A 10,231-nucleotide genomic window follows, 5' to 3' on the forward strand; every position below is an offset into this window, starting at 1 on the left:
TTTCTAAGAGTCTTCAAGAACTCTCTATATATTCTTAAAAATACTGTTAGAATCTTCCATTTTCATGTCATTCATTCTTTCTCCATTTTCTGCTCTGGTACTTTTAGATGATATTTGATGCTAACTAAGGCTTCTGCAACCTAGCAAGTCAGGAATTCCAGGAATGCACCTGTGTAGATACATTTTTCTTCTAGTGTTAAGGCCAGGCAGTATTTGCACCACTGCAAGTGATGGCTGCAGGCAGTTCTGTTAGTGTTGGCTTAGGTCATTTTATGGCAATTCTAAGCCTCCCTGAAACACTCTGCTCTGTGAGAACTATCACACTGTGTCAAAGACACAGGGTGCTTTGCAGACGTGATTATTGGAACAGAAAAATCCAGTGTTCTGAGTTAAAAATGGGGAAATTCTTTTCTGTGTCACATTGTTTAAGGTCTCAAAACTCTTATTTATACATTATTATGTCAAAACATCTCCTTTAGTTTTTTATTTTGCTTTGTATATATGTTTGCATGTGTTTGGTTTTGATTTCATTTACCTGCCTGTTTACTTTTAATATCTCTTTCTAGGAATATATCATGGGCTCACTGAGTACTGGTGAATAAACCTCAATCTGAAAAAAAAAATAATAATAGGGCCATTTGCTGAAGCAGCTTCAGCCCACTGAGCTCATAACCTTGACTTTCCAACGGTGTTTTTGTTACCATCATGTAAACTGACACTGGAAGGCCAAACACATTCTGTATCTCAGGGTAAGCACGAATTAGGCACAAAATGAACTTGTTATACACATAAGCATTTCTTAAAACACCATTTGTTGGTCTGGTGTGCAGCTCAGTGGTAGACTGCTAGCCAAGTATGCACTAGGATCCCTAACTCGGCAAAACCAAAACAAAATAACTTTACTGGTGGTTTTCTACATATACCTAAACTTACTTCATACTCCATGCATATAAAATTATATATGATCATGAATTTTACCATGGCTCCCTTTTATTTTGTTTTCCTATAAGTTTTTTTTTATGTGTCCACTTTAAAGTGTATTATTATGGTTTACCCTTATTGAAGAAATGATAAAGTGATCAAAATTATTTGGTCTTAATGAATTAAAGTTTCAAAGAAGATAGAATTGAAAGCCATGTTGTATGTCATGTTTTAAAAATTACTGGTTTTCTAAGTGTCTGAATTTTCAACATCTCATGAAAACATTTTTTTTTTTGCTGTTCTGACTAATATTTATGGTCTGGTGGTTTATCATTATACTAAATTATTTTGGAGTATATGATTATAAATGCATTTTAAAACATAAAATGTTCCAAATCCATAAAGTATTTTTCAAGATAAGAAACTAAAACATTTGGTTTTGCATACACAGATAATAGGTTGATCCTATTTGATTATTCTTCAATTAAACCCCATTATTTACCCTTTTAGCACTTATTCTGTGAGTACATTCTGAGTTAATAGCTTTAGTGTAAGGTATAAAAGGCTATTAAGTGGATTTAAACAATCTTGTTTAAAGGAAGAAGGCATGTTTTTATACACCATTAGCTGAAAGGTATTAATAAAAGTTATGGCTTATCAGGCAATAAAGATGAAAAAAGGTATTCATTTGGACAGGAAAGGTCCAGGTTTGGCATGAAGCCTATAGACAAAGTACAGTTATACATTAAATTGAAAATTTCTTATTACTCTGCTAATTTCAAAAGCAAAATTATGAAGAATACCATATTCCCTCAGTGGTATTGCTTAAAGAGTATTGTTTAAACAAATACTATTAGTAACCATCCACATAAAACTACAGTCATAGAGGGCTACCTGATAAAATAGAGGGATCCAGAGTTAAATCTTACAACAAACTGTTTTAAAAATAAGTTTGTCACAAACATTATGTATGATGTATTTATATTGTTCACCTACAATTCACCACCCACTGCCTCACCATTTGCCGGAAGTTTCTTGGTTGTTAGGTGAGTCCTGAATATCACTGCACTTGTGTTCACAGGATACTTACTTTACTTAATAATGGCCCCAAATCATATCAGTAATGACATGTGCTCCTCTATGTGTAATCTAAAGCCAGGTTCTAAGGAAGATAATCATAGAATTGATGAGTGATGAATCTGAATATTAGCTTCATTCATTCTTTATTTCAATATTTTTCTGTTATCATAAGTAAAAATTGCTCTTTACTTTTTTATTACTTAGCAATAGTTCATGATTTAATATGAGTTTGTTTATCTGTTCCCTGTTTATAACATTTTGGGTTGTACCTGATTTTATTGTATTATAAATTAAGTTGATTTGAACATTTAGCCCAAATCTTTGCATAGACATGCTTCTTCAATTTTGATCAGTAAATATTTATTAGTAGGTTTACATGAGAATAGGAAAGAGGACTATCAATTCTTTGTTCATTAAGAAAATAGAAATCATTCCCCAAATATGATACATGTTTATATAGAAAAAAATGCATGTTTAATTGTCTTTTTGCTCTAATTATTAGTAAATTTAAAAGGATAGAATATTTATTTGAAAATATTTCTTTTGTAGCTAAACAAATGAAGTGAAATGTCTTCTAGGGGTATGGTATACAGATCTTTCTTGACTTCGACAGTTACTTTCGGATGAAACCACTGTAGGTTGAAAATATTTAGGCCAAAAATGAATTTAACACAATTAATCTACCAAACCTATTGCTTAGCTTAGCCTACCATTAATATGCTTAAAACACACACATTAGCCTATAGTTAGGCAAAATCATCTAACAAAAAGCTTATTTAATAGTAAATTGCTGGATCTCTCATGTAATCTATTGAATCTATGAAAAATGCTGACAACACAATACACTATAGAATGTCAGTTGCTTATCCTTGTGATTACATGTGGAGCTGAAGCTCACTTCCATTGCTCAGCATCAAGTCCAGGAAAAGATCAAACTTCAAATTTTGAAGTAAGATTTCTACTGAATGCTTATCATTTTGCATCAACATAATATTGAAAACTTGTAAGCCAATCCATTGAATGTTTGTGACTGTCAGTATATATTTTAGAGTACCTGTCCTGCTCAGGTGGGATGAGCTTAGTAGTAATGTTATAGGAATGATAAATTCTTCTTCTTCCTAATTTCAAATACAACATTCTTTTTAGCCACTATGGGTGGATCAGGAAATACATGGTTTCAGTGGGGCATATTTTCCTGTGAGTTTGCATCTGGCTTAGCCTGAGCTGGTAACTATTTTCTTTGGAGATCAGACTTTATGTTGAATCTTGGCAATAGTCATTGATAAATGTGTCAAAACCACATAGAATTCAAAATCATAGAGAAGCAAAAGCAACTACGTTGACAAAGAAGCTAGAATAGCTTCTGTGTTTTAACCTGTTAAAATCTAATTCTGCTAAATATATTCCAGTCATTCTAATTCTGCTCATTCTGGAACATGGAGAAGAGAAATAGAAGAATGGGTAAAGCACTACTAAAAGTAGTGCCCTATTAGTTAGATGTAGTCAATCATGGTTTGAAAATACTAAATGGAAAATTCCAAAAGTTAAAAACTCATGTTTTAAATTGTGTACCCTTCATAGTATTGTGATGAAATCTTGCACCTTTCTGCTCTGCATGGAATATGAATCTTTCCTTTGTCCAATGTGTCTACTCTGTATGCGTTATGTATTTTAAACCATTTGTAACTATCACAGTTATCAAATTGACCGTAATAATATCACAGTAATTGTGTTTAAGTAAACCTTATTTTACAGAATAATAGCCTCAAATTAATGATAATAGAAACTCAGATTCCAAAGAAAGAAGCCTTAAAGTACCTCCTTTAATTATTATCAATATCACAAAAAAAGATAGGCATAGTACATTGAGATATTATATGGGGGGAGATTCTACATAAACAATTTTATTACAGTATATTATAATTATTCTATTATTATTATTATTATTATTATTCCTAATATATACATTAGACTTTATCATGGGTATGTATGTATAGGAAAATCATATAGTATTTTGTACTATATGTAGTTTCAAGCATCAAATGGGGGTCTTTGTACTTATTGCTCAAGGATAAAGGGAGATAGAACTATTATATATGCAAAAATTTAGCTCTAGAACAATATTGATTTATTAGAGTAAATCCTATAATTTTAACTGAACATACTTTTGTTTGTAATAACTAAGATTTCCAAATTTCTGTCAGAAATTTCTGTTTGTATATCTAAATTTTATATGTAGGTATTTATTTATATATGTTGAAATTATGATTTTATGATGGTTACAAAATGTATGCATGAAACCATTCATATTTAAACTTTAGAGTATTAGTTAATAAATTACATGAGCTATTTAAAACTTTACTATAAAATAGACTTTATTTGAGATGACTCTGCATAATTGTAGGCTAATGTAAGTATTCTGATCACATTTAAGTTAGGCAAAACTAAGCTAAGATGTTCAGTAGGTGAAGTGCATTAATAAATTCATCTTTGCATTCATTATATATTTATATTTTATACATTTATATTATATATTTATGGATAAACATATATGTCATATTTTCAAGGTATGATGGGTTTATTGAGGTGTAACCTCATTGTAAGTTGAGGAGAATTTGTTTACTGACTACAAATATTAGATTCCTATTATGGGTAAACTGTGGAGAAGATGAGATGGAATTGTAGGTAATACATACAAATGCTGCCTTTGATATGATCAAGTTAAAAGGGGACTGTTTCTGGATTAGTACACTTTACTATTGGTACAAAATATCTCAAAGGACATATTCTACTGCCAATAGACCAGTCATAATTAGCTAACAAAAACTACAGTATTTTTATTATCTACAGGTATTGGTATGTAATACTTCTCAACCATGCCAATAAATAACAATTTGAACAAAAGAGAGCATGACACATGCCTATTAGCAATACAATCTTATTGAGCCATATAATGCTCTATTAATACACAAAGCAATCTGCTTGTTTTTCAGTGCTTGTTAACAGTTCCTTGATTATTCATGTGTCCAGACAAAAATTAATGCTTGAAGCCCTAAACCTGGTGAATATAATGAGTACGGTTCCCCATGGATCTGAAAAAAATAGTTTTTTGGTTTGAGACAGATGCAGCTATAACCATGGGGAATGCTTTTGCATCCACATCACAATGTATCAGAAACATCATTTAGAAGCTTTAATACATATTAATACCATGTTCAAGACAATTATAAGCTCCGGGAAACAAAAAATAAAGATCCAGGAGGAGAATGAAGTTACTCATTACTAAAAGCTCCACTAAAGAGTAACATTGTTATTCCATAATTAATTTTAGTATATGAACTAAAATAAAATTTTATATAAGTGTCCTGAAACAAATTTCAAATAGGAAAAGGTGTATAGAGAACATCTCTATTTCGATTGCCTCCATTTCCTATTTTATAAAACACGAATAATCATTGTATCTACTTTACCTGGTTGTCCTGATGGTGAAGTCAAAGAAATATAAGGCACTAAGAATAGTGCATGGTGCATAGTAAGTTCAATGTAAGTGTATAAATTCATATTTATTTTAATATATCATAGAAAATTGGACATTGAATTCATTGGCTAACAATGTACAAACATTTGTAGCACTACATTATTGGTCTTGATTTATTTATTGTCTTTGTAATATTAACTGTATTCCTTCATGTGATATTTCTTGTGAACTACATAAATTAAAAGAAAGGAACACACAAGTCATAAATGCTATAACTATTATGCAATCATTAGTAATACAAAATATAGTCTATTAAGTGTGCTAAGTACCTCACTAGAGACTATAGAAAATTGTGGAATTGGGAATTGGAGTTCCTTAATTAAAAAACAAATCAAGAAAACCACATTTTTTTAAAAAAAATTTGTTTTAATTAGTTATACATGACAGTAAAATGCATTTATGTACTTTAATATATCATACATGGATGGGATATAATTTTTTATTTTTCTGAATGTACATTTTGCATTTTAATGTCCTAGGAAAAACTAAAGAAATAGCAAATTTAATTGAAAAACTAACTCAGTCCAACTGAACCATGATGGAAATGTTTTCTATCCTATACCAAATAGAAGAGTCATAATCTACATATAGATATTGAGCACCAGAAATGTGGTGTTGTAACAGAGGAACTGCACTTTGTACTTTATTGTGATTTAAATTTAAGTGTCTGCATATGGCTCTGAGACAGGGGCATCTTTAAAGGAGCAGCAAGGGAAAGCCTATGTTACCCTAGAAACAGAGCTTTGGAGGGAGCACCCCTGAGAAAAGCTTATTGGTCCTTCATTTCTCTAGAAAGAAAGAGACTTCTAAATGAATCAAAGATGGAAAACCAAAATAGGAAGAGTGTATGGAGGTCTCAAATTGATTGCCATTAAGGTCATGTTGGGTGTGTTTAACTACAAATTCTCAGATTCCAGATTCTCTGGGAAAAAGAAAAAGAAAAAAAGAATATATAGAGGCAATTAATTAACCTCTCTGTTGCATATTTTTTTCATCTGTAAATGAAAAAGATGAATAAAAATACATCATTCCGAAAGGCGACATGGCCAGGCCCTGAGAGGCCAGGACGTGCTGCTGGAGGTGGAAGGGCAGGGTGGCCGCGGATGCCCCAGAGAGTCCCTGCGCAGCGGCGGCAGAGGCCATGGCCGAGGATTCCAGGCCCCAGACGCCAGTAGAGGCCCCGGACACGGTGGCCAGCAGGGGCCCCATGCCCGCGGCCATGCTGGAGAAGGCGCCCCCCATGGCGAACTGGCCAGGATTCAGGAACAGTGGGTGCCCATTGAAGAACTGCTGGCTGGCCAGGCCCGGCGCGAAGCCCAGGCCGGGCAGGGGGCCCTGGGCCAGGTGCGCGGCCGCGTCCGTCTGCACGGTGAGCGGCGCGAACGCCTCCTTGCCTGGCAGCGCACGCGCCTCCTCGACCTTGGCCGTGGCCGCGCCCTAGCGGCCCGGGCTCCGGCGCTCGTCAGCGCCCAGACCGCGGGTGCTGGAGGAAATGGTGGCCGGACTGTGGCGCGAGTCCGGCGACGCCTTGTCCAGCCGCCCGCTGTCCCGGGGACGGCCGCCGGGCTCCGCCGCAAAGAGGTGAGCCTTGATGGCCGGGCTGCCCTTGTCGCGACACGGCTCCTCCGACGTGGTGGTGGTGATCTTGGCCGAGTCGCAGGCCTCGGGGCCGTGCTCTTCTTTGCTCTCGGCCTCCGCGTCGCTCTCAGCCTCGCTGGGACACAGATCTTTGAGGTTCGATGTCCCTACAGTGGACACTGCTGGTGAGGAAGCCTGAGTGAAACAGGTGAAGGCCGCCTGTTCGCTAGAGGACTCATCGGAAGTTCCTGTCTCCTTTTTGTGTCTTTCATCAAACACCCGCATGGACTGCAGGGTGAGCTGCTTTCTTTTTTCTCTCCTGCCATTTCCAGTGTCCCGAAAACCTTTCGCAAATGGGTTGTTGTCTATTTTTAACTGAGTTATCTTATCATTCTGGTATGCGGTCACAGCGATGAATTCAGTTTCGGGGAACAAGTACGTCCGAAATGTACTTCCCTTACCCCTACACATACATGGCCGCAGCAGCTGTCGCCTCCTCGGCTGCGGCCTCCAGCTCCGTGCACCGCCACCCGTTCCTCAGCCTGAACAGCATGCGCCCGAGGCTGCGCTACAGCCCCTACTCCATTCCGGTGCCGGTCCCCGACAGCAGCGGCCTGCTGGCCACCGCGCTGCCTTCCATGGCGCCGGCCGCGGGGCCCCTGGACGGCAAGGCCGCTGCCCTGGCCTCCAGCCCCGCCTCGGTGGCCGTGGACTCAGGCTCGGAACTGAACAGCCGTTCCTCCACGCTCTCTTCCAGCTCTGTGTCCTTGTCGCCCAAACTCTGCTCCGAGAAGGAGGCGGCCACCAGCGAACTTCAGAGTATCCAGCGATTGGTTAGTGGCTTGGAAGCCAAGCCCGACAGGTCCCGCAGCGCGTCCCCCTAGACCCCCTCCAGAAAAGTCTCTTCATTCCAGTTCAGTCAAATCTGCAGCGCACTTTGTTGGATGTAAACTAAACCACGGGCCGTGGGGTTACCCCCTTCCTTTTGCAGTGGTGTCTGGGAAGGGGCACCGGACTCCCTTGAGAGCATGTCCGAGAGACAGACCCTGTCGTCTTGGCATGGTTTATAGATCTCAGATCTGGCTCAGATTCGGGGGGGGGGGGGCTCAGAAACCACTGTTGCATCGAGCCACCTGGTGGAAGCATCGCATCTGTGTCCTGAGACTGCTATCCAGGCTGGTCTGGAAGCTGTGGCCCCAGGAAGAGGTAGCTGAGCCCTCCAGGGGGGAGAGGTGTTGAAAGGCATTTCCCTCAATGTGGATTTATATGATCTATTTTTTTTTCCTTTCACCGTGTCAAGTGGAAACAAATAAAATTTTTAAAAATCGGGGGTAAATGCATACATTAAACATGATTGTTGGTGAAGAGTGAAAAACTTCATAGTGACTTGCATATTGGTTCTCAATAAATTACTGAGCAGCCTTGTTTGGGGAGGGAGGTCCCTGCCATTCTTGTTTAGTTTATATTAAGGAAATTTGTGTCTTTTTAATATTCTTGTGATGTTTTAAGAGCCGCTATAGGTCTCTTCTTGCATGTTCCACAGTAGTATATTTGTGGTTTTTATTTTGAACGCTTGCTTTTAGAGAAAACACAACCCCATCCCCTCTCAACCTGTGCTCTCAAGTCTGCAACCCCAAGGAAGTGGGGGGTGGGGAGGACACAGAGAAGGGTGGGAGAAATAAAAACTGAATTTATTTTATCTGAGCTCTGTAGCTGGATTGACATCCCTCTTCGTCAGTTTGTTCTTTCCTGTATATGCAATAACAAGGTTTTAAAAAAAATAAAGAAGAAGCGAGACTATTAGACAAAGTATTTATGTAATTATTTGATAACTCATGTAAATAGGTGGAATATGAAAATGCTTGGAAAATTAAACTTTAATTTATTGACATTGTACATAGCTCTGTGTAAATATGATTGCAATTGTCAGGTTTTTGTTCTTGTTTTTCTTTTAGTCGATTTTATTTCCAGGTCACAGAATTGCTGTTCACACCAGAAAACAGACTTTCTGCACCGACATCTACACACTTTCAAAAGAGTTGTCTGCAAAATTTATTTTTCTTTTTTAATGTCAAGAGTTGTGATTGTGTGTGGGGGGGGAATGCTGTTTCCTATTTTAGCCAAAATTGGGGAGGAGTTAGCACTTTCCAGCTACCCTTGAAATTCCTGAAAATATAACACCCTGAGAGTGGTCCTGGGATTGGTGTGGGCTGGGGGGAGTGCAGAGACTGTGGTTTGACTTCCCAACTTTCCTTTCATATTTGTATCTGCTAGTCTCTGATTTCCTCCAAATGAAGTGGAATTTAACTACTGTTGTCAATCTTGATGACGTTTTGAATTGGTGCCTATAGAGAGAGTCTCAGTTCAAAAGTCAGGTGCTGAGGGATGGTTTAAAGACAAAAATCCATGAAGGTATATTTTGTGTTATAGTTGGCGAGTTCTTTGGTTTTCTGTATTTTTTTCCTCTTTAAAACATCACTGAAATTTCAATAAATTTTTATTGAAATGTTAAAAAAAATACATCATTCCACTTTGAATGTCTCTTTTATGATTATACATTATTCTTTTAGACATATTTTTATTTTTATTGTATCTGTTTTGCACAATTGTTTACAGCAGTTGTCTAATCTTCAAGGGTCACACATTCTGTCCTCTGAAAGTTCAGACTGTCGACCAGCTAGCTATCTCATAAATATTTGCCTTTGCTTATAGGAAAAATTAGAAGCAACAGTATGTTTCTAGTGCAAAAGTGTATTTCTTTTAAGAGACTGAAGTTTCAGACCTTTAACTGTGGCTTATTACTGTAGTCTTCACATATGAACAGGATATAAAATAAGTTGAATAATAACAGATGCTGTTTCTAGGATGAACTGATTTTGTCATAAAATGTGCAAGTAATTTTGTCACATAGCCGTGTAGAACCTTGAACTATACCATATATTAGGCTACCTTAGAATAAGTTCTTACTCAGTTTAGTGCCCTAGAGTACCCTCCTTGCCCCTCAGTAGTAGTTTATGTAGTGGGTCTACTGTAGCACCAGGGAAAGCATATTTTTTTACAGTAAATATTTAGTTAACAAATGGATTTTATTTTCAAGGTGCTTTTTCCCTCTGG

General features: G+C 37.4%; 1 pseudogene; it reads right to left on the bottom strand.

Moving 5' to 3' along the window:
* Window positions 1-6,505: 6,505 nt before the first annotated feature.
* On the bottom strand, window positions 6,506-7,588 carry LOC144366450 (T-box transcription factor TBX3 pseudogene; annotated as a pseudogene).
* Between the last annotated feature and the right edge of the window lie 2,643 nt (window positions 7,589-10,231).

The sequence above is a fragment of the Ictidomys tridecemlineatus genome, chromosome 9 (genome assembly GCF_052094955.1).
Source record: "Ictidomys tridecemlineatus isolate mIctTri1 chromosome 9, mIctTri1.hap1, whole genome shotgun sequence".
Lineage (NCBI taxonomy): Eukaryota > Metazoa > Chordata > Mammalia > Rodentia > Sciuridae > Ictidomys > Ictidomys tridecemlineatus.